This window comes from Mandrillus leucophaeus, unplaced genomic scaffold (assembly GCF_000951045.1).
Source record: "Mandrillus leucophaeus isolate KB7577 unplaced genomic scaffold, Mleu.le_1.0 Scaffold4, whole genome shotgun sequence".
NCBI classification, from domain to species: Eukaryota; Metazoa; Chordata; class Mammalia; order Primates; family Cercopithecidae; genus Mandrillus; species Mandrillus leucophaeus.
The window spans coordinates 8,346,663-8,372,076 of NW_012104253.1; the positions used below are offsets into that span (position 1 = coordinate 8,346,663).

The window sequence follows — 25,414 nt, forward strand, 5'->3', positions numbered from 1 at the left end:
TGGCGGGCGCCTGTAGTCCCAGCTACTCGGGAGGCTGAGGCCGGAGAATGGTGTAAACCCGGGAGGTGGAGCTTGCAGTGAGCTGAGATCTGGCCACTGCACTCCAGCCTGGGCCACAGAGCGAGACTCCGTGTCAAAAAAAATAAATAAATAAAATAAAAATAAGAGCATTTAAAACTAATAGGAAAATCTGCTGGAGTTCCATCCCTGGACACAGCTGCTTATGTATGCCACATGCAGCCGTATTCTGTCGCTGTGGTTTTACATGAAACCTCCTATCACGGGAATGTTTCCGTGTTGCTCCATCATGACTGTAGTAATGACACCTTCAAATAAGGCATTGCATTTGTTTATTTTTGTTTATGAAACCATTCTTTTATTCCAAATCTTTTTTATTTTATTTTATTTTATTTCATAGTGCTGCAGCCATGTTGCTATACTCCCTGATCTCCAAGGACCTCTTCTACAATCCCCTCTAGGAGCCTTTGCTGGGGCTGCCCCCTGCCCGGGTGCCCTGCCTGATTCTGCTCTGTCACTAATCCTCCGTGGCCTCCTGTAGGTGCTCTGCTGCGGTGAGTCTGTGGGTCCGCCTGGCTGGACAACAGGCCCCAGTTATTCCGTTTCACGCTAATCTCGGTATTGCTGTGAAGCAGTTTGTCTGTGTGGTGACAGCCCACAGCCAGCTGGCTTTCACTAAGGAAACTTGTCTTCGACTCCCTGCATGGGCCTGATTCAGTCAGTTGAAAGGACTTCAGAGCAGATCTGAGGTTTCCCGGAAGAAGAAGAAATTCAGCTTGCGGGCAGGAGCTTCGGTCCAAGGCTGAGTGTTCTGGCATGCCCCTCTGGGCAGCTTTCCCAAGGGACTTCTGACTTGCCTAGTCATCCCTACAATCACATAAGCCAATTCCTTGCAATACATCTCTTAATCTGTGTCTCCTATTGGTTCTGTTTCTCTGACTGATATCCTCCTGCAAGCAGGAGGTTCTCTTCCACCACTACCCGCCTCCTGCTTCTATAACATTTATTATAGGGCACAGCTAGAAGAGTTGCTTGTGTTGTTATTTCATTTCTCTGTCAAGTGCCTGACACATAATAGGTATTTAATAAATGGTTGTTGATTGACTGGTAGAGGGCAGGGTGTGATCCTTATTTCTCCTCTTCTACCCAGCAGACATAGTTGCTGGGTGGAGGCCAAGGGAAATGGAGCTTACAGTGTGCCCCGCCTGTTCCAGCCTCAACACTGCACTGAGTGGCTGATGCATCGCTATTCCCATGTTCCAGATGGGAAAGCAGAGGCAATGAGGCAACTGAGATAGTTGAGGTCACCTTGCTCATCAGAGTCAGGGCCAGGATTCAAGCCTGGGTCTGCCTGAGGCCAAGTGTCAAGTCCTTTCTCTGGCTCTGGATTGGCTCCCACCCAGTGAGGTTCTTGGTGCAGGTGATATGGACAGGAGGCAGGGAAATACTGGGTAGAGGAGGACAGTTCCCTGGCAAAGGCCTCACCAGCAAGCCTGGGTCCACGGCCCTAAACAAGAATTTCACATTCCTGTTTTCCCACCTGAGTGTTGCTTTTGCCAAAACCACCCTGGCCTGCCATGCCCCCCATCCTATACCCATAAAAACTCCAAACTCCAATGGCAGAGGAGCAGAGCAGCATGGCAGAGAAGGAGAGAAGAGAAGAAGTGTTTGAATGTGGAAGAGGCAGCTGGACAGTTGGAGAAGAGTTCAGCCATCTGGAAGATTACCTTCCCACTCCATCCGCTTTCCAGCTCCTCATCCCACTGACAGCCACCTCTATCACTCAATAAACCCTCTTCATTCACCATCCCTCAAGTCCATGTGACCTGATTCTCCCTGGATGCCAGACAAGGACTCGGGTACCAAGAGGGCAGGGTGTAACACTTAGCTGTTGGTGGATGGCAACTGCTAAAAGAGCATTAATTGTAACACACCCCTAGACGGTGCTGTAGGGCCAGAGCCCAAAAGCGCTTGCCCCAGCCCCAGCCCCAGCACCTGCTCATCTGCGTGCTTCCCCTCCCACAAAGGATTTGAGCAAGTGAGCCACATCCCTGTCACTGCGAGTCCCAAGAAGGGGTCCAGGGAACTCTCCCCTCTCCCAGGGCAGGCCCCAAGGAATAGTGAGGGATTGAGCGGGTTCACAGGACTGGCTATCCTGGAGGGGATGCTGTGACTTATAGCCCTCCAGGGAACAAGCCCTGTGCAGATGGCAGCTTGGACATGGGCTTAGCTGCCCATAGGACTGGGGGGCTACTGGGGAGTCAGAGCATAGGTCAGCAAAATTGGCAGGCCCCCCGTGTCTCTTCTCTCCCCCAGGTCTCTGATGGGTGTTCCGTCCCTGAGACAATTTGATGGCACAGAGTTTCCCATCTCCAGAAATCTGTCTCGCAATCTTGCCAGTCACCTTTGATTTGGGGCTTAAGCCAGGTTTGCCCAGCAGGCTGCAGAGGAGTAGCCACAGTGTGCACGTGTGTGTGTGCGCATTTGTGTGTGTGTGTGTGTGTGCTTGTGTGCACACGTGTGTGTGTTTGTGCACATGTGTGTTTGTGTTGGTATGTGTATATGTGTGTGTGTTTGTGCGTGCATGTGTTTGTGTGTGCACACGTGTGTGTGTGTATGTGCGTGCATACATGAATGTTGGAAGAGCGTGGGTCAAGTGCCTGGAAATGTCCCCAGAGGGTTGGAACTACACGAGTCTTGTGGTTTCATGACTGAGGTCCACTCCCTATCAGAAGCCCAGCTCCCACTCTTTACCTTGGACAAGTGGCTTAACTCCTCAGGGCCTCAGTTTCTTCATCTGTCAAATAGGGATAATAATAGTACCTACTTTGTGGGGCTGATGTGAGCACAAAGTACATTAATGATTGCAAGCTTCTTAAACAATCCTTCACACGCTTCAAACACTCCAGAAATGCCAGTGTTTCCTTTCTCTTTGTGTGATATCCGGTTTCCACCACAATTTTATTGGAGGAAAGAGTCCTGGTAGTTAAGAAGAAAATGCCCAACCTACCCCACCCTATCTTTTGCAGAGGGGAAAACTGAGGCCCTTGAGAGGTGATACGATGTCCTCAGCCTCCCAAAGTGCTGGCATTACAGGCATGAGCCACCGCGCCCAGCCTGCCACTTTGCTTTTTAAAATTGTCCTACAGTGCCCCATCGCAGGTGGAAGACAGAGCGCGTGCTAATATTGTCTGATTGTCAAAACCAAGACTTCATACCCCAGGCTGAGGCAGAGGGGTATTGGGGGTGGAGAGTGGGGAGCTTACATCAAACCTTAAATGCAATGGCCTTTGCGTGGTGGTCACGATGTCCCCATTCCACTTTCCTGCATGCCATTCGTGTATACCAGGAAAAAATAGAAACCCTCACCAGAAAGCAAAACCAAAAACCACATAAGAAGGCTGCAGGTCTGGAAGAGGGTGTGTTTCCCAGAAAAGCAATTCCTAAGCAACAGCTCAGGCTGGGAAGTGAGCCCTAGCTGGGTGTGTCCAGGAAGGCTGATTCTCCTGCAGCCTCTCCAGCCCCCTGGTGGTCTCCAGTGTCCTGGGGATGGCACAGGCCCGGCTGGGGTGGGAGCAGAGGGCGGTGGGCGGGATCTCTGCCTAACCAGCTACTGGCCCCGCTCCTCCACCATGTGCAAGCCTGGACTGTGACCTTCTTCCCACCCAGCTCGGTATACAAAACAAGGAGGAGGGGACACAGTAAACAGAGAACCTAACTGGTCGGTCACAGAGAAAAAGGAATCCTGAACTGGTTCGGGCCCTGCCCAGCAAGCAGGCCAGAGGAGCTGGGGAGAGTACTGAGTTGGGACAGGTGGAGTTTTATCCCTGTCTGCACAGGGTAATACCTGGGGTCTAAGGGCTTCCCACAACATACCCTCGGTACTGAAGGGACCTATACTATTGCCCTTTCACCTCCTGGGAGTCGCTTTATTGCCCCTTTCATCCCTTCCTTCCTTCATTTTACTCTGCTTAGTGTGACATGGCAGCACAGGCACAGACATGGGCAGGGCAAAAAAATTAGGATATCAAGCGACATCTTAGTGCCACCCTTCAAGGGCCACCTCCAATCTCACCTCCTCTAAGAAGCCTTCCCTGATTTCTCAGCCAGCCAAGATCCCTCCCTTGTCTGAGACTTTATAGCAAAGAGGTGGAAGGAGTATTGTCTAGGGGTCATAGGCCCAGGACCAGGTGTGCCCTTGTGTAAATGCCTTGTCATCTCTGGGCTTTAATTTCCTCATTGGGAGAATGAGGGGTTGTAACAGATGATTCTGGAGACCTTTGTACAACCATAATGTCCTTAAAGAGGGGGATGCAGTGAACTCCCCATCCTGAGAGGCATGCAAGCAGAGACAATGGGATCAGCACACTGAATTTGCAGAGGTTCAGCTCCTCACCCACTGGCATCCAAAGGCTCTTCTGGAGATGGGAGGAACAAATCTGTCGTAGCAAGTTCCCCTTCACTGGGTGTGGCACTGCTCCCTGCCTCACTCCCTGTGGCTTCTGAAGATCCTGGGTCCTGGCCCTGACCTGTCAGTCCTTCTCAGTCTTGCCCATCTCAAAGCCTCACCCTAGCCACGTGACCTTTGTCCTCTATCCAATTCCGCTCGGGAGGTAGAGCCCCTTGGGATTGAGGGAGTCAACCTTCAGAATTCTAGAGTTCCTGGTTCTGCCACTGTTATGCCTTTTCTGGAAAGGAGCAGGAGAGAAGCACGTTCCTTAGAGGTGATCTGCAGGGAAACAGGCCAGAATCGCTCAAGACTGGAGACGCAGAGAAGACAGGAAACGTTGAGCCCTGAGCCCGAGGCAAGAACATTCAGGTCATGCCTGAACTCAGAAGTCAGACGAACTCAGGACATGTCTTGGTTTTGCCTCCACTGACTGGATGACCTAGGGCAGGTGACTTAACCTTTTGGTAAATAAGGATAACCTCCCTGGAACAGGGCATTGGGAGCACCGTGACAGTGTGCAAAGGGCCTGCAACGTATCTTCATTTCATTTATCTCGTTTCCACATTTTTAAGCACATTACAGATAAACCCCTGCAATGTAGGCACTAATACTATCATTCTCATTTTGCAGATGAGTGAACAGAGGCACAGCCAGCAAGACTAGAGTTGGGATTCGAAATAAGCAGTCTGGGCCAGAACCTCAGGTGGGGATGGTGGTTAGGTTTTTTTTTTTGTTGTTGTTGTTTTAAACTTTTTATTATGGAAAATTTGGAATATACCTACAAGTAGATAGACTAGCATAGTGAAACTCCACATACTTCACCTAGCTTCAGTAATCACCAACTCGCAGCCAATCTTTTTCCCTATGCCCAAACCTACCCTACCCCTCCTGTAATATTTGAAGTAAATCCTGCATGTCTGTCATTTCATCTGTAAATATTTCACTGTGCTTCTCTAAAAGCTAAGGACTCTTATTTCAGAAAGCATAACCAGACAACCATTATCACATCTCGAAGAAACTGACAATAATTCCTTAATAGCATCAACTACCCAGGAAGTATTACAATTTCCAATCATATGAATTTCACGCTATTTTTTTCACAGCTGATTTTCTTGAATCAGAATGCAAATGACTTTACACATTGGGTTGTTTGACAGGTCTCTTAAGTTTCTTTTCACCTACAGCCTTCCCTGCTATCTCTTACTGTCTTTTCTTCCAACTTCCAGTTGTTTGTTCTACGGAATTTTCCATAGCCCAGAGCAGTTGGTGATGTCCAATGGAGCTACAAAGTTAGCCACAGAGGTAACTTCAAATTTTCTAGGAGCCACATTAAAAAAGTAAAAAGGACACAGGTGAAATCAATTTTGGTTGTATATTGGGTATAATCAAATCTATCCAAAACATTATTTTAATGTGTAATCAATACAAAAAGTCATTGAGTTATTTTACATTATTATTTTTTCCTGCTAACTCTTCAAAATCTAGTGTGTATTTACTCAGCATACCAGTTTGAAGCAGCCACCTTTCAAATGCTCGGTGACTGCATGTGGTTGGTCACTGCCATATTGGAGAACATGCAGCTCTGGAGCTTGACCATTGATTGCATTCTTCTCACAGCCTGTGATATCGTAATATAATAGAAAATACATATTTGGTCTTTGACACCAGTTCCTGACACAGAGCTCCTAAATCCCTTGACATTTCTAGATGATAGAAGCATCTTTTGTTCTAATGAGGTGACTCTTGGTGGTGGCTGGATAGCTCAGGATGGGGGCTGTCATCAGAAAGACCAGGCCATGATACGAAGCTTGGAACTGTCACCCCTGCATCTCCAGGAAGGGAAGAGGGGCTGGAGATTGAATTTATTATCCATCATGCCTGTATGATGAAGCCTCCATCAAAATCCCTAAGAGACAAGATTGGAAGAGCTTCCAGGCTGGCGAACACAGGGAGATGATGAGCTGGTGCTGTTCTCAGAGACAGCACCAAAGCTCCAGGCCCCTGCCCCACGTGTGGGTCTGTGCCTCTCTTCCGTCTGACTGTGGCTGAGTGTTACCTGTTATTATAAGTCAGTAATGTAAGTAAATGTTTCCCTGATGCTGTGGGCCATCCTAGCAAATTACTGAACCCGTGGAGGTGGTTGTGGGAACCCTTGCCTTAAAGCTGGTTGGTCACAAGTGAGGCCACTTGAAACTTGCGATGGGTTCTGAAGTGGGGACACTCTTGTGGGACTGAGCTCTTATCTTGTGGGGTCTGTGCTGCCTCCGGGCAGATAATGTCAGAATTGAATGGAATTGTAAGACAATTTCTGAGGAAATAAACCCACACATTTAACCACAGAGGGGTTGAAAGTATTGAGTGGGAAACCACTTTTCCTACACAGAGCCCTCACTCTCAACCCCCATGACCCACTCAATGGTCCTTAATCCTTCCTCTCACTGCTCTCCAGGGACCTTGGCCCCTTCCTTCTAGACTCAGGCTTTCTGTCTGTCCCAATGTCCTTTGTCCTTATCCCAACCTCTTCCTTGCTGGTCTAAACACTAGGACATTCCGGTTCCCCACAAGCCCCCTTGCACCAAACACTCAAGCACCTCTAGAAAATCCTCTTCCTCCAGGAAGCCTTTCCAGACAGCTGATTCTCCCCAGCAACTCTTCCCAAATAAACTCAGAACTCTGCCCTCCAGGTGTCTACTCAACCACACTGGTTCCATGGTCCCAGTGTAAATACTGTGAATGTCTGTTGATGTCTCCTGAGTCCTCACATACTCTACTTGAGCAGGGGCCTAGGACTGTGCCCACATTGGTGCTCTACAGCCAGCAGGGCTCTAGACAGCACACCCACCATCAACAGCATCAGGGCAACGTTGATGACGACAACGAAGCTGACAAGCTTGCACCAGCATTTACAGAGCATTTCCCTGTTTAGGTTGCATTCACTCAACAAATTTATGAGTCCTTACTCTGGGCCAGCAACCAGGGAAGAATAATAGCTTCAGTTTTTGGAGGCTTACTATGAATGCCAAGCAATGTTCTAAGCACTTTCCATGAAATCATGTAATCTACATCCATTTTAGATGGAGGCACTGGTACTATCCCAATTTTATAAAAATTGGAGGAACAGGGCAGTGAGGTGACTTGTCTAGAGTCAAACAGCTGGTGACGGGTGGAGTTGGGATTTGAACCTTGGCACCTCACTGCATTATCTCTCCTTATGGGGGGATATAGTGGTGAAGGACAGATGGTCCCTGTCCTCAGGAGTCTCCTAGGTGGTGGGAAGTGTGCCCAAGATGGGGACAGGAGGTATGGGAGGCTTGGTGGGGGAGATGATGACCTGAGGCCATGGCTGTGTCCATGCACTCCAGGAAGCCTCAGTTGCATCCCTCTCATATACGCTCTCAAGTATAAATCTCATCTTGGCTTTTGTGCCAGGATGCCTGGACATGGCCTAAGGTGGGGGTGATTGGCAAAATCTGGAGGCAGGAAGTGAGGAGGCTGAGGCATCAGACCAGAGGCACGATGGACGCCTGAGCCAGGTCTGGGGAGATGGAGGGAAAGGAATGGATTCCAGAGAGGGCCTTAAAGGAGGTGGGGAGAGAGGGGCAGAGGAGGTGGCCCTCGGAGTCTCATGTTGGTACCTCCAGATCTGCAGGATCTCAGGCAGTGACCCCAACTCCTTAGAAAATGGACAAAAAGACCTTGATGATCTCATTTGTTCCCAAACCTCCACTTCTCCTGAAGCAAAGATCTGTAAGCTTCCTTGTATTTTTGCATTTTGTAATTGATTTAAAACACTTCAGGGTCTATGTGTCATGGTATGGATAAGCTTGTGCCTAGAAAACCTCCTCCAGTTCCTACTGAGCTGCTCGAGGGACAGCCTCATGCCTCATTCACCTTTGAGACCCCTGGCATGGTGTAGACTCCTGATAGACACTTTTTAAAATAAATACCCCCAGCGTTTCCTCTGACTTGCCCAGGGCCACACAGCTCGCAGGAGAGGGATAAAGACTGGGACCCGGTACTTGGGCTCCTGCTGCTCTGCCCTATGCCCTTGGGGAGCCCTTGGGGACTTCTGGACAAGGGTGGGCTTCCCTGGGCTGACAGAGGAGACAGGCAGTGGTGTGCTGGTAAATGGTTAACAACAGGCTCTCTGCAAAAAATGCCCTAACTGTAGCATTTGCAAATTTCTATGGTATAAACACTCTCGCAGTGACCAATTTCAAGTCCAATGTCACAACTGGCTCTAGGCCTGGTCGGCCAGAACGGTCCTAGGACCATCTCCCACTCCACAAAGGGTAGGAGCCCTTCCAACTCCTAGTCATCCTTCAGAACCTGCTTCATGTCACCTTCTCTAGGAGGCCCTCCCAGTTGCTGTAGAGACACCCCAGCCCCATTGCTCCTATACGGCTGTCAGTGCACTTTATGGAAACAGCACACTTAACTTTCTGTCTTTCTGTCTTCCCTCCACTGTGTCCCCACCTCTTAGCACTGGGCCTGGCCTATGACAGGGACTCAGGAAATATTTGTTGAAAGGACAAGTAATGATGCTGATGCTGATATTGACAGCAAATGCGTATATCATCTGCAATGTGCCAGTTCTAGTCTCTCTCTTTTTTTTTTTTTTGCTACAGTTAGAGCATTTTTCTTCCAGAGAGCCAGTTGTTAACCATTTACCAGCACACCACTGCCTCTGTCTCCTCTGTCAGCCCAGAGAAGCCCACCCTTGTCCAGAAGTCCCTAAAGGCACAGGGCAAAGCAGCAGGGGCCCAAGTACCAGGTCCTTGTCCCTACTCCTTCCCTGTGAGCTGTGTGGCCCTGGGTAAGTCAGAGGAAACACCAGAGATATTTATTTTTCTCATAAGAAAAAACCCCATTTCTCTTATGGGATTTTTGGTTCTTTTTTTTGAGGCAGAGTCTTGCTCTGTCACCCAGGCTGGAGTGCAATGGTGCAGTCTTGGCTCACTGAATCTTGTGCTTCCTGGATTCAAGGGATTCTCCTGCCTCAGCTTCCTGAGTAGCTGGGATTACAGGAGCATGCTACCACGCCCTGCTAATTTTTTTATTTTTATTTTTATTTTATTTATTTATTTTTTTATCATTGGTATGAATTTTTGTATTTTTAGTAGAGACAGGGTCTTGCCATGTTGGTCAGGCTGGTCTTGAACTCCTGGAGTCAAGTGATCCCACCCGCCTCGGCCTCCCAAAGTGCTGTGGTTATAGATGTGAGCCACCGTGCCCGGCCGTGCCAGCTCTGTTCAAAGCACTTAACAGATATTAACTCATTTAATCCCCACAACACTCTAGATGAGTTTTTTTGCTTTGGTTTTTTTTTTTTGAAACGAAGTCTCGCTCTTTCGCATAGGCTGGAGTGCAAAGGCATGATCTTGGCTCACTCACTGCAACCTCCGTCCCCTGGGTTCAAGCAATTCTCTTGCCTCAGCCTCCCTAGTAGCTGGGATTACAGGCATGAGCTAATTTTTTGTATTTTTACAAAATAGTAAAATTTTGTATTTTTAGTAGAGACGGGGTTTCGCCATGTTGGCCAGGCTGGTCTCGAACTCTTGACCGCAAGTGATCTGCCCGCCTTGGCCTCCCAAAGTGCTGGGATTACAGGCTTAAGCCACCATGCCCAGCTCTAGATGGGTGTTTATGTCCTCATTTTGCAGATGGGGAAACTCAGCCTCAGCAAATCAGTGGCAGAGCAGGGCCTGGGATGCAGCTCAGAATGCTCTCATGTCCTTGGGCTTCCCTTGTCCTGTAAGATGGGTGGGGCCAGTAGCATTACCCTCACTTTGAAAAAGCAAAACAGGTTCAAATTCCAGCGAGGGGCTCATGGAAGTTTAGGTAAAGAGCCTAGGCTAAGGTCATCCCACTATTAAGTGGATGGGGATGTGGTAGAATTAGCACTTAGGGGTCTCAAGTGCAAAAGCGTTTTGTAAACCATCAAGGACCACAGACATGCTACAAAGTTGGAAGAATCTCACCTTTTAGAGATTTTTAGTCCAAGCTTAACAAATAAGGAAACGAAACCTCTGAGAGGGAGGTGACCTGCCCCAAGTCATGCACGAGCATCTCAACCCTGCCCCCCTGCACTTTCCACAGTCCCAGAGTGGCACGCATTCCTTAGCGGCACTGGGCACTGCACTCGACAGCTCATGCCATGGTGGGTTTGCATGACAGTCCTTTCCCTGAGCCTCACGATTGTCCTGGAGGAACTTGTTATACCCATTTACAGATGAAGGAACCAAGGCTCAGCAAAGGGAAGTGATTTATCCCATCTCACAGGCTCGTAAGTGGGAACCTGGATGACTCTACATACAAAACCACCAGAGAGATGAAAAGAACCGAGAAAGAGCTGGGTTGATTGTGGTCAAGTGTGTAAGGCAGACCTGGCTGGAGGAGCCTGGAGACTGGGGCTCAGAAGGGACTTAGGGATCCCAGCCTGATTTTTGGTCACCCAGAAGTTATAGGGCTGCCTCCTTAGAGCCTGGGAGCTTCCTGGATGCATGGTCTGTCCCTGCCTCGAGGCTCCCAAGACAGGTGCCCTGGCTGGCCAAAGGTCAGCCTGGGGCTGGCACTACTGGAAGAGTGAGGAGGTGATGGCAAGATCTGGGATAGACCCCCAGCCCCCAGCTTCACCTTTCTGAACCTGGGCTTCCTCATCTGCAAGACGGGGGACCCAGTTGTTATAGAAGTGAAATGAGCTAGTGCCACCAGATGCCTAGCCTGGGGACTGGCATGGAGCCAGCATCCATCTTGGACAGCTGCCCTCACAGTTGCTATTGCTGTTGCTATTATTATTATTAGATTCAACAATATGCCTTTGAGCAGGTGGCTTTTGCTCTTTGAGCCTCAGTTTCCCCATCTCTAGGGCAAAGGAGGGTGATAAGATACGTTATTCTGTAAAATCCTTCCAGCTGTGACAGTCTGCGATGACTAGCTTTCTTAAATCTGTTCATTCTGGTGCCATGTGGGCCTCACCACTGTAGTGACTTCCTATGAATACTTGCAGTGTCCGTGTCTTGTGTGTGCCACACACACACACACGCTGTCCTTTTTCCTCACACTATCTCGATTGTCACACACCATCAACCCCTTAGTCACAGAACAGGATGTTTGCTTATCTGAATCTCTGGTCCTGGGGAAGGGCAGCTGATCACCGAATGTTTGCTGAGCTGAGTTAGTTGCCTTTGGAAATAGTTAGTTCTCTGTCACTAAAGGTATTCAAGTAAAGTCTAGGCAATGTTTCTGGTGAGTTTGGACCCGGATTACTTAAATTCCATAGATTTAAGCCCTAGGACTATGTAGAGCTGCCCCACTCAATGCCACAGCCCCTCTCTCCTTGGGCTTTCTGGTTCAAGACACACATTTTACATTTGTAGGATGTGTGGCTACTGGAGGTGCTGACTGTATATCAGATGCGTGGGCCTAATTTTCCCATAATCCTCCAAACAGTGCTGTAGGGTCTCCTCCTCCTCCTCCTCTTCCTCCTCCTCCTTCTTCTTCTCCTTCTCCTCCTCCTTCTTCTCTTTCTCCTTCTTTCTTTCTCTTCTCTTCCTTCTTCTTTCCTCCTCTTCTTTCCTCTTTTTCTTTTGTTGAAATAGGGTCTTGCTCTATTGCCCAGGCTGAAGTGCAGTGGTACAATTACAACTCACTGTAGCCTCGACCTCCTGAGTTCAAGCTATCCTCCCACCTCACCCTCCCAAGTAGCTGGGACCACAGCTCCTGACACCACAGCTCACTAATTTTTAAATTTTTTTTAAAGATGGGATCTTGCCCAGGCTTGTCTCGAACTCCTGGCTTCAAGCGACCCTCCTATATTGGTCTCCCAAAATGCTGGATTTACTGGCATGAGCTACCATGCCTGGCCTACTTCTTGCAGGGAGGTGGGAGGTACAAAAGAGTTCTGTTCCCTGTTATGTCAATGCCCACCCTCCAGGAACTGTGATTTGTAGCTCAGTTGGTAAGAGGGGTCTTGCAACCTTGCCTGGGGCCATGAGGCCTTTGCAAACCCTGACTTAGGCACAGGCTCTATGTAGGGCCCTGGGGTTTGTCATCTGTGCTGCTAACAAAGGTGGAAAATTCCTACTTCCTGAGCTGAGATTGAGGATTCTGACATGCATGAGCTTGCCTGCTTTCCTTGGTATTTCACTTTTGGAGCCAGAAACAAAATCCTCCCAGATGCTCTGCTTGGCCCCTGTGAGTCTGACCTGCAGGCCGGTGCCTGGCAGAGAGGGCACACCACAGTGGCTCACCCTCCCACTCGCACTGCGCAGGAGCTGACACAGGGAGAACGGGAGTCACAGCTCTGTGTCTGTGCTTACTGCAGCACCCTTAACCTCTCTGAGTCTCAGTTTCCTTATCTGTAAGATGGGATTGATTATTAGTAGGTGTCCAATCAATGTTAGGGACGACTATTAATAAGAAATTGCATCTGATAAGATGCCAGCTCCTCTGTCTCCAAGGACCCACCTTTGCTGCCTGTTCCTGATTCCTGCAGAAACTCCTGTCGCCAAGACAACATAAAAATAATCTGGTTTGCAAATATGTAATGAGGCAGTTACAGACAGAGAGGAAAACAGATGGCAACTTCCAATGTTTTATCTGAATAGGTCAGCCAGGAAGAGAGGGTTTAGTGGCTCCCAAACCTGTCTCTAGATCATTTAGTTTTTGGATAATTCAGTGACGCAAACCCAGAACCTTCAACCCCTTCCCTTTTTTTTGTTTGGCATTTTTGAAGATAATCAAAAGGACAGGAAAAGCTTTATGCGTAGAGATGTTCCTCATCATGTAGAAGGAGGGTCACAGGAAACAACCTGGATGTTTAGGACCAGGGAACTGGTTAAATACATGATCTTATATCCATTCAATAAATGTCAAGCCGACATGACAAAAGGATGCTTCTAAGAGTTCACCAAAAATGCGAGAATATTTCCGATAGCATGTTAAGGGAACAAAAATCTGGGTAACCAAATTGTATATACAACAAGGTTCAAAAGTTGAGAAGGCAAAATACCAGATGATTACTGGCAGTGGTTGTCTTTGAGCATGAGATCGTAGGATGCTTTTGGGTTTTCTTTATTGTTTGTCACAATATCCACGTTTTCTATGAAGAACATATATTGCTTTGGCAATAAAAATATTTAAATAAGCCAAGTGTTTGGAATGAATTATGGGTTTATTTAGATAAGAAAGATAATCAGCCAATTCGTGCTCAAAGGAAAGGTTTTGCTTACATAAAAGCTGGTAAAGAAACGCACAATCATGTTTGAATTTAAAATGAAATGTTTAAACGATTTATGAACTGTTTGTTTAATGATGGCCCATAGCACCCAGCCACCCTTCCTGAGCAGGTAGAATCAGAGGGCTTCTAATAATCTGAAAAGCAGCAACCAGCTAGGAGCCAGTGGAGAGAAGCTCTGGGAAGATGAGATTTCCTCCTGGGCTGCAAAATCCACTCATTCTCACAAAATGCAGCCTGGTTCCATAATTTGGTGTCCCCATGAAACAAAGGACAAGGACAGAGACACACCATTCTCCAGCCTCCAATCTTCACTTTGATTCACATCTCTGTTGACTGGGTTATCTCTTTGAGTGTTTTTTTCATGAAGCTGCAGGCATGGCATTTTCTGGGCACCCTCTCACATTTGAGCCTGTCTTTCTGTTGCCTTCTCTTGCGAAGAACCATTCAGCATCACACCGGCTCTCTCAGTCTACAGCTGCCCCCTTGACGGCTCTGATGCATTCGCTGCTGCAGAAAAACCTGAACCCAGCCTGATTTTTCTTGCTTTATGGATTGCCTCTCCCTGTCCCCACCAACTCCCCAACCTCCAGTCAATCTGAATGCTTATAGTATTTTCTTTTTCTCGTTTCCATTCAAAAGTGCTGTCAGATGTATTTAGGGGACACTGTCTCTTCCCACCCCTTTTCATAGGCTGTGAGCTGGGCAAGGCACCATTGCATAGGTGAGGGTTTGGAGGCTGGAGAGAGGAGGCACTGGGACTCAAACCACATTTGGGGATTTGGGAACATCCCCTGGATGGGCCCCGAGGCCACCCCGACTCTGGCATGTGAGGCAAACCTGCTATGCAATGAAGGAGCCTGGACAAAGGAATCTCACCAAGGGTGTTCAAATCCCAGCTCTGCAGGTCACTGAGGGTGGGACTGCAAGTGCGTGGCCTCCTGTCGGAGCCCAGGTCCTCGCTTGTGGGATAAGGAGCATTGCCCCTGGCAGGAGGGCTGTTGTGAGGATCCAGTGTGATCATCCCTGACACTCAGGAATCCTTCCTGTTGGTTCCCATCCTGTCTCAGGCATGACAGTCGCCTCCGCTTTCCCCCAAATCCCCAGATTGTTCTGTCAAGTGATGACCTTGGGTGCCCTCACCTCCACCCCCTCAGCCACAGACACCACAGTCCAAACAGACTCCCGGAAGACATGGCCCAGGCCACTTGCAAGGAAAGTCCCTGCGGCTGCTACTCATCCTCATGGAAAACATGAGGACTGGGGAGCAGGAGGGCAGGGAGTGTGGGGACAAGAACGGCACCCCCATCACAGGGCAGAGGGCTCTGGCTGGGGCTTTTGGATCACTGCCTACCATGGGGAGGCCCAGGCCAGGGACTCAGGCTCCTACTCACCTCTGCAGCCCCCGTTCCTCCTTCCCCTTCCTATCCCCTCCCTGCCCCACTGGTCTCCCTTGGCCCTGCCTGAGCAGCTTTGGGAGTTCCCACCTCTAGACCTTTGCTTATGCAGGGAGGCAGGATGTGACGGGAAGACCCAGGTCAGGCTCCAGGGCCAGCCCAATCTCTAACTAGCTCTGTCTCACCTCTAGGGAGCATTTCCTCAACTGTCAGGTGGAGACACAATACCCACTTGGCAGGTTTACTGGGGGGATACTTGTGATCATTTGGGGGGTCAAGGGTGCCCTGGGGCTCGAGCATACATCCATGGCACTGGACAGTCTCCCCTGCCCTTTCTTTCCACTGCACGCCCTCCCTCACTTAGGCAGACCCTCTACTTTACCTGGGTCTAGGTCCTCCAACTTGAAACCTGCCCACAATGACACATCAGACATTGTAGATGTGTCATAAGCTGGTGTTGGGACATGCAGGCAGCAAAGAGGCAGCTTGTGTGTGTGTGTGTGTGTGTGTGTGTGTGTGTGTGTGTGTGTGTGTTTGGGTGGTCCACACAGAGGCCCAGGAAGAAGAAGAGTGGAGATCTTGCCACATGGCTCCTGATGCTGGAGGTTTAGGGACAAATCATTAGTGTGACGGTCCCAGGGTCCTCTGGGGATAGTACTTAGGGTTACAAATTCAGAGAGCTGTGTTAGAACCACTTGGGTCTCTGCTTGTCTCTCCCACCAGGCTCTCAGCTCCCTGTGGGGAAAGATATCTGAGCTGAGGGGAGCCCTGAGCAGTCTCTCAGTAAATGGTTAAGGGAAGAAGGAATAAACCAGCTTCTTGAGTTTGGGCACAGTCTGGGTACTTTCAAACACAGTCCTATTGCGCTGGCACAGCAGTAGTCTTTATCATACAGGTGAGAAAGGAGAGGTTTGGAGAGGTCAGTGACCTGCCCTGGGTTACTCTGCAAGTAATTGGCCTAGTAACCTAACCCAGGGCTGTTGAACAATCGGGCCAGTTGGTGCCAATTTCTGAATATTAACTGCTAAAAAAAATACTGGTGGCGAAATAGCTAGCACATCGGTGAGCCTGTTTGGGCTGTGGGCTCAGAATGAGCTCCTATAAAGGGTATGAAGCAGGCAGGGGCCATGGAATGGGGGAGGGGGGTTAGCAACTACTCTCCTACCTTTTTATAGATGAGGTGCCTGCTGTTCAGAGATAAAGGATCACTAGCAAAACCCACTAAAGAAATGGGGGCCAGGGTGGAAAGGAGGCCTTTCTGGGGGTGCTGATGGAAAACCCCACCCAGGCAAATCTTGCTTCCCAGGCATTCTCCCAGTAAAGGCTGCATTGCTGTGCCCTACTTTGGCTGCAGGCTACTGTTTACCACCCAAGAGAGCAGCCACCAATTAATCTCTGTCCATCAACTTATTCTAATTCTCTGCATAGCACATAGCACTTCCTGGGGTTGCCCTTCTCCTGTCTGCTCTTCAAAGAGCCATCCTTAGATGACCTACTGATATTGCTTTTTATCTTTCTAACTTGTCATTTTGTTTTTGTAATTCTTTTCTTTCTTCTACTTTTTAGGGTCATTATTATCTGGTTTATTGAATTGAACATTTTTTTTTTTGCAATCTTTTTGGCTTAATAATTTAAAATTTTAAAGGCATGAATCCTCCCCTGACTATGGCTTTGGCTGCATCCCATAAGTTTGGTAAGCAGTGTTCTTATAGTTAGTCATTTCTCAAATATCTGTAATTTCAGTTTTGATGATCTGTCTCTTTGACGGTCTTCCTTTTGAGTAACAGTGTTTTCCAAACTTTTCAAGTTGTTTATTTCTATTCAAGTTTGTTTTGCTTTTTATATATAAACTTTTGCAAAGAGATATGCATCCTCATGGTAACATTTCAGAGTGCAAAATAGAATACAGTGAGGGGTAAGTCTCCCTCCAGGTCCCGTCCCTGCCCATCGCCCCCAGAGACAGCCAGGCTCACTGGTGTCTCCTGTTGCTTTCCAGACATCTTCTGAGCTTTCAGGAGCAGATGTGCATGTATCCATGTATAAGGACGCCTGCAGAAGCACCCCAAATGCACCGCCAGCTGTGTCCTCACTTCCTTGCATTTAACAATCTGTTGACCCACCTCGCTTTTCAATGGTCTCACAGTGTTTCAGAGTAGGACTGCCCTGTAATGCACCAGCCTCCGCAGGGAGTTCCTGGTTTTCATAGGTAGTTACCAATTCTACTATTATTTTTAGCTGAAGGAACGAAGGATCCCAGAGACCACATGCCTTGCCCTAGGTCACACAGCAGGGGAGGAGCGGAGAGGGATTCAGTCCCTGTGCCTGGCTTCCGAAAGAGGAGGAGCGGGGGCAGGAGGGAGAAGGGAAGTGGGTGGAGAGAGGAATCATCTTCACAGAGTCCATCTCCCTAATGTGCTCAAGCTACAGTTCATTTGAGGAGTCCCCTGTAGTGTTCACTATTTTTGGCTGTCACAAATGATCAGCACCAGACCCCTCATCTGCAGGCCCTAGCCCGTGTGTGAGCACACCTGTATCAGGTGTGCAGGCCCTCTTCTGCCTCCCCTGCCCTGTTCTTGTGTTCTAGCCATTGCTGTCTGAATCTTTCTATTCAAAGAAGACCCAAGAGGTCCCTTCTCTCACCTCTCACTTTGCTAACTGGCCAGTGGGCTCCAGAGTGGGGGGAATGTTCCCCAGGTGCAGTTGTGCATGCATAAGGTACAATCTCCAAGGCTCCGGGAGAACCCCAGAGAGCCTCCCTCTGTGGTCAGGGAGTGACCCCTGTGCTCTCAGAGCACAGCAGGTGCCAAGCATGCGCCTGGATGCTAGGGGCTGAGGGAAAGGCCCAGTCTTTTCCCTTAAGGGGCTTCCTGTTTGGTAGAGGAGGCAGGGCACGGCCTGATGCTTCCAGAAATGTTTGGACCCAAATCTACCTTGAAGGGAGCTAGCTGTGAGCTGTGTGCATTTCACAATCTGTCCATTTACGTTTTTGCGGAGATGTTCAATTTGCTAATAACTTGGAGCGGGGAGGGTTTCTGTCCTTTCCTGAGGCAGCTGGCACACGAGCACAGGTGCCAGAGAGTGAGGAACAGGTGTGTGGGGACCCCAAGTCTCTTGGCTGGTGGGACTTGGACGAAGGGCCCGAGGAGAGAGGCTTTTGGGTCCAGGACAGATTATTCGGTAAGGTAGCTTGTTTCAAAGTGTGGCCCATCTGTTTTGAAATCCCCAGAGATATTAGCAAGTCCTTGGGTACTGTAACAGAAATCTTGGCACCCCCAAACTCTTTATGCCAAAGGGAAAGTTAAGCCTGGAGACTGAGTCAAGCAATATTGTCATCCTTCTTCCTAATGACAGCTGTAATCTCACAACCTTAGACATTAGCCAGACCCCCACAGAAAAGAAAAGGCCTCGGATATCTCCCCATGACTATCCCCACAAATTGTTCTTTGCTGGGTGAAACCTTTCAGGATGTGCATCTTACTACAAAACAAGGACACATCAATTGTAACTTGAGGTCCGCAATCCAAGCCTAGCTCCTCACACTCAAATCTGTTAGATTCACACTGATGGTGCTGATCTCCCCAGGTACAGCATGAAAACAAGGCAAGGGCAAGATGAGATCAGTCCTCCTTCTGCCTAACCTCTTCTTCTACATGCTTTCTCCACTTCAAGGACGTGTGTAAATACTGCGAAAGAAAAATAAAATTAAAATCCCGGGACCCCAAACTCACTAAGCCAAAGGGAAAAGTCCAGCTGGGAGCTGGGTCATGCAACCTGCCTCCTGTTTTGTGTCTAAGTGGATAAGACTTCCCTCCCTCTCATTTCACTCACAGTGAAATTCCTTGTGGGCCCTGAGATCTCTACCTTCAAGCAGCTGTGTTGTATTTCACCCTCATGATGTAAATTAACAGCTTAGTTTCACAGGTATGGGACAAAGGATAGAACCAAAAGTCATCCCTCTGCTCACCTGAGGCAAGTGCATATCTGACGGCTTCCTATACGCTATGATTATGATTATGATTATGATTATGATTATTTGAGATAGAGTCTTGCTCTGTCGCCCAGGCTGGAGTGCCGCAGTGGGATCTCAGCTCCCTGCAACCTCTGCCTCCTGGGTTCAAATGCTTCTCCTGCCTCAGCTTCTCATGCCTGGCTAATTTTTGTATTTTTAGTAAAGACAGGGTTTCACCATGTTGGACAGGCTGGTCTTGAACTCCTGACCTCAGGTGATCCACTCACCTTGGCCTCCTAAACTGCTGGGATTACAGGCATGAGCTACGGTGCCCAGTCCTATGATTATTATATAAAAATGCAGATTGACTGACCACCAGGTGAATGCCGAATTGATGATCCCTCCACCTGCTTCTTTCACAAGAAAAATGTGCATTCAGTGAAGTGAGTGAAAAGGCTCAAAGGGGTGCTACTACTTGCTTCTTTATGCCACCTTTCCCCCCTTTTTCCTCCCTCTTTCCCCTACCGCCTGCTCTTTTCCCTTTAAATAGTGAAGCCCCTTCTTTGCAAGAATCATGGGCCAGAGATGTTTCCTGTGATTCTGTGTCCCTCTTTCCTGGTTGTGTCCTTAACCTTGGCAAAATAAACTTCAAAAATAATTGAGACCTGCCTCAGTCAGTTTCTCTTTGATTTACAATACTAAGCCTCAGGAAAACGTCTTTGGAGAGCATAGGCCACACGTATTTTCTGTGGTTTGTGTTTTTCCCAGGTGCACCCTCAAACTCTCGAAAAACGGCAATTGAAGCTTATCAACTCAGTAAACCTCGATTGACTGAGACTTGCCACAGTCTGTCATTTCAGTGAATAGTACCCAGACCTCAAATCACAGTCCCCAGAGCAGGGCCCTGGCACCTGCATAGGAGACCAGCCTGCAGGTGATTCTAATGTACAATAAAATTTAGTCTTTCTCCAGCAGACCACCCCGCCACTGGAGTGTGACCCCTTAGGAAACCCGCAGGGAAGAGGAGAAGCAACCTCATGACCATGATAGCAACCACAGAAGCGACAGGGCTGTGCTGGAGCCTGGCACTGTGCAGGTCACAACACCCCGCGGACGTCCCCGCAGGCACTGCTCATTTCCAGATGTCGCTCAGCTGGGCCACTTCTCTGTGCCTCCTGCCCCCCTCCAATGCCCTTCACCGGTGGCACAGATCAGAGAGGGTCAGAGGGGTTGGCAGTGAATGGGATGGGACAGGCCGGAGTAAATCTAAAGTTTGAGCCCTGAAGAGAAGCGTGAGAAGGACTTTTGCTGTCAGTGCCCACAGGCTCACTGCCTGGACACAGGAGCGTGTGCATGTCAGAGAGGGCTTTTTTCTGGACACGCTCGAGCGGCTGTGGCCTTACTGCAAGGCAAATGCAATCTCTGTGACCGTCCCAGACCCTCACTCCTGCCTCTGTAGACCGTCCGTCTGGTACCTGAGCTCCTGCAGTGTGCCTGACACCCGCTTTCACTACATCAGCACAATCAGAGGTAAGCCTCCCAGTGGTCCTCAAAAACAGGAATGATGATCCCCATTGTACAGGAGAAGAAACTGAAGCTCAGAAAACTTTTCTGGTAGGTAAGTGACAGGGTTGGAATTCAAATCCCGAGTTGTGTTTGTTCCACCCTGCTTTATGCTGTGATGACTTTTTTGGAATGTATGCAGGGGAGTACACGTTTCTAGCCTCCAGAATCCTCCAGAGCCGTCAGTGATGAAAGAGTCAAAGAAATACTTCACACCTTTGGTTTGTTCTAGAAAGGAACCCTGGAGTGGGTGTTTTGGGGAAGCAGAGCCTTGGGTCCCCAGGAAAACCAGAGGAACTCAGAGGAGGAATTGAGGATTTAACACTTTTCATGGAGGGCAGATTCAGTAGCTGTGGATATTTAGCTCAGAGAGAAGCAATAGGGCTAGAATGGTACAAACCCCAAGGAAATGAAAGTGGGCCCATTGCTCAGTGGGGGACAGTTGGAGGAAGAGCTTTTAAATAGTAGAACTCTCCTGAGACAGAATGGGCTGCCTTGCAAAGTAGTGAGCTCCCCATTCTTGGAGGCATGCACACTAAGATGGATATTCACGGGGCAGGGGATTCCAGGACCGAGTGGATGTCAGAAGTGATGCATTTGGGGCCTTAAGTCTTGGCAGGTCTGATTGTTTGCCTCATGACCCTGAGGTACTGTAATTGTCCTAAGTGCCTTCTGAATCCTCAAAGCAACATGCAGACCTGCTGTGTGCCTTTTTCTTTTTTTAAGAGCAGTTTTAGATTCACAGCAAAATTGAGCAGAAAGTACGGAGACTTACCGTATATCCCCTGCACCCACACATGCATAGCCTCCCCCGTTACTCACATCCCCTACAAGAGCAGTCAATTTGTTGTAACTGATGAACCTGCATTGACACATCATCATCACCCAAAGTCCATAGTTTTCATCAGGGTTCGCTCTTGGTGATGGACATTCTGTGGGTTTGGACAAATGCATAATGACATGTATCTACCATTACAGTATCATACAGAAGTTTCACTGCCCTAAAAGTCCTTTGGGTTTCTCCTCCAGTTCTCTCCTCCCTCCCTCTAATTCCTGGCAACCATTGATTTTTTTATCTTTTACTGTCTTCATAGTTTTGCCTTTTTCCAGAATGTCACATATGGTTGACATTATACAGCATATGCCTTTTCAGAGTGGCTTCGTTCACTTAGTGATAGGTTCTGTGTGCTTTTTTATGGCCTGCTATATGAGCAGTATTTATGTATTCATTTAACCATTCAGCATTTCAGCAAACACTGATCCATGTTGGGCTAGGCATCATTTTGAGTGCAGAAGAGGCAGCATGAGAGGATAGACGAGGCCCCTGCTTTCATTCTGAAAACCAGAGTCTCCTGGTGCTATGATCTGAATGCCTGTGTCCCTCCAAAATTCACCTGTTGAGACTTAATCCCCAAGGTGGTGATATTAAGAGGTGAGGCTTCTGGGGGGTCATTAGATCATGAGGTCCCCCTCCTCGTGAATGGGACTGGTGCTCTTTAAAAGAGGCCTAGGAGAGTGTGTTCACCCTTCCACCGGATGAGGATGCATAGAAGATGCCATCTATGAGGACTAGGTCCTCACCAGACACCCAATCTGCCAGTATCTTGATCTCGGGCTCCCCAGCCTCCAGCACTGTGAGCAATAAATGTCTGTTTTTCAATAAATTACCCAGTCTAAAGTATTTCTTATAGCAACTCAAATAGGCTATGACATCGGGCAAGTCTGCAGGGCTCCCCCAACTCTGCCCAGGCGGGCCCCTCCCTGACCACAAGCAGCACAGGTGAGGGGGCTGCCCTAATGTTACCCTTGGAGCCCTCGAACTTGTTACTGAGTCAGTCACTGTGTTAGCAGAGACCACGTGGCGCAGTTATTAGGCTGGTGCAAAAGTCATTGCGATTTTTGGCGTTACTTGTAATGGCAAGAACCGCAATGACTTTTGCACCAACCTAATATTTCCATGTTGGATCCCACTGGCAGGCAACGACCACATTCAAAGTCCTCAGACCCACTGTGCAGGCCCAGCCATGGGAACCTCCTCCTGTTTGCAAGGGAGGGAATCCCAAAGAGACTGAACCCCAAAGAGGTTGAGGGATTTCCCTGGACACTGAGTGGAGGGCTGGCTGAGGTCATGTCCCCGCTCTGAGACTCAGTTTCCTCTGTGCAGTGAGAGGCTTGGAGTGCAGAGTTGCAGGGAGAGCTGGGATGAGGCCTGGGCTCCTGCCTGTGGGGACAGCACACACGCTTCCTCTTTTTCATCCAAAGACGCCTACTCCTGGCTGTCTTTCCCCAGGCAGGGGAAAGAGCAAATGCTTCCTCCAAGCTTATGGGGCTCACAATGTGGAATGTCGCTTGCTGCTGCCAGGGCTCAAAGGACACAGCAGAGGTTTTTCTCCAGAGAACCTCGGGCAGGGGATGTTAGCAATGTCTTCTGGGGTTGCTCACCAGTCCCCCTGCCACCTAAGCCCTTCTCCCACTCAGAAATGGAATTAGGGGTGGGGTTGGCTGGGGAGCCCCCCGTCACCCCACACCCGTGCCAGAGTTCCCACTTCCTGTAGGCTGGGGAGCCACAGGCGGCCTGTGACTCAGTGAGGCACATTCTGACCTGCCCGGAACAGCAACACCTGCTGTCCACCTCCACCCAGGCTGCGGAAGCGACCTACTCTTCAGCAACTCCAATCACGGCTGCCATTTATTTAGCGCCTATGACACCCATGGTGCTCCACAGGCAAAAGCCTACCTCTATCTTTCCATAAAGAGGAATTACCAGGTCTTCTTTACAGCTCAGGAGACGGCGACAAAATAACTCGCCCAAAAACGTCACTCACAGGTTGAGAGCAGAACTGGAACTCCAGCCTGGGCTGGATGCAAAGCCAGTGCTCGGAACCCCTGCACCATCCTGCCCCCCCATCCCGGTCAGTGAGGACCGTGGGAAGAGGGTCGCTAAGCCCTTCTGAGATAGTCACCACCACCTGCCTCCTGGACGCACATCAGCCAGTATTCACTAACCCCTCCCGTCTGCTTCTGATTTAACCCTGCCATCCCCAGGAAGCCGGCAAGCAGGCTGCTTTGCAGACAGAGAAACTGAGGCTCAGAGAGGTTGAGTAGCTTGTCCAGGGTCACACAGGGCCAACGAGTGGCATGGCTGTGAGTGAAAAGCCAGGTTCTGGCGCCTCCACCCAGCACCCGTCCCTGCTGCACCACGCCTCACTGCTTTACTCCAAGGTGTCCACCCAAAGTATGTGAAAATCCAATCACGAAATCCCTCACACACTGGACACACACAAGCCTGTCTGTCACCTTGATTCAGAGAAGAGAAACCTACAACAGACAAACAGGGCGATTCCTCCTGCTGGGAACCCTTCTTCCCATTGCCTGTCAGACCTCCCCTCCGGAAGGAAGGGAGCTTTTCCCAACTCCCCACGACCAGAGGGAAACTTCTCCCCGCTGCCTGCCTTCCTTCCCCCCTTGGCTGGGACAGCTTGTCCTCCCAGCAAAGGTGAGGCGGCTGGACCAGCCCCTGCCCGGCACCCACCTTCTCCGGAGCAAGCAGCATGGGCACTTCAGTCACTCCCTGGGTACTGCGAGGCAGCCTGATGTCCCCACCGTCTCCGCCCCTCCTTGGAGCCCAGAGGCCAGAGCTGTAGTGGCAGCGGGAACAGCTCATCTTTCAAGGGCTGGGTGGTGATGTCATCAGCCTCCTGGGCACTTCCCCCTCCGCCCCCAGCCGAGCTCTGCTCTCCTGCCCAGCCCGAGCCAGGCTGCCTGTGGGGCCGGGGTGGCTGCGGTCACCTTTGCTCTCCGCTCTGCCACCCTCTGAGCCCTGGGGCCAGCAAGGCTCTTGGAAGATTTCCACGTTTGCGTAGCCCGGCTCCCCACTGGAGTTGTGGTATGGCAAAAGCGTCCCTCCCGGCTGACCACAAAGTGGCCTGTGGAGCCCCATGTGAATAAATTCGCCTCACGTAACGTTTATTTCTTATCACTATTTATTTTCCTAAGGTGGTTGTTTTGTGTCTGAGTTTTGGATGTAAACAGTGGGCGTTTACGCGGAAGGTGTAAACAGAGGGTGGCCAGGAGGGCAGGGGGAGTCCTGGGATTTCTTTGTACAGCTCCCAAGGGCGACAGTGGCAGAAGCTGTCCTGTTTCCTGGGAATGGGTGTTCGCGCTCCCCTGAGACATGCGGCCCTTTCTTTGGAGATACATGGTGGTGGTTTCTTTCATGTCAATGCTCAGATTGGCTTTCTCGGTTTTGCTCAAAGACTTACTAACAATCTGTAGCACTTTACACTCCCAGGGCTGAGACAGTAGGAGCTGGAAAGGGCAGGGACTTTCAAAAACATTTTGTTTTGAAGCCTTAAAACCTTTCCTTCAGAAGAGAACAGATAAGAGTGGGCCCAGTGGATCTGGGGAAGAGAAAGGAGGGCCAGAGGACGCCCCCCGAGCCCATCCGCTCCCCTTCCCTGTGACTTGATTCATATCAAGCCTATAAACCAGCGATCCAGCCTGATCCCATCATCATGGAGACAGGGAAACAGAGTCTCAGATAAGTTTATGGGTGGCCTGGGCACTAGCCCTGTCTTGGCTGTGAACTGGCTGTAGGCCCTTGAGTGAAGGGCCTCCCTGGCTTGGCTGTGTGGTTGACTCCTCTGTGCACGTGCCTGTTCAACCACATCGGGGCTCCTTAATCTGGAGTTTCCTGACTTCCCAGCTGGGGACAGAGGTCTGTGGATAGGCTGCCCAGAGTCCACCAGCCCTCTGAAAACGTGTGTCTGTGCTTTATCCCCTGTGGAGCCTCATCTACA

General features: G+C 49.5%; 1 protein-coding gene across 4 annotated transcripts in view; it reads right to left on the reverse strand.

The window, feature by feature from the left end:
• The window catches only part of BDKRB2 (bradykinin receptor B2), a 42,724-nt gene extending 18,304 nt beyond the window's left edge, over positions 1-24,420 (reverse strand). For 2 of the 4 annotated variants that reach the window (XM_011991665.1, XM_011991667.1), the window contains exon 1: positions 24,148-24,298. The gene's annotated coding sequence lies outside the window, so the exon portion shown is untranslated. Of the gene's footprint in view, positions 1-24,147 lie in introns of all 4 variants that reach the window. The other 2 variants (XM_011991666.1, XM_011991664.1) reach the window with 2 other exon arrangements.
• Positions 24,421-25,414: the final 994 nt, after the last annotated feature.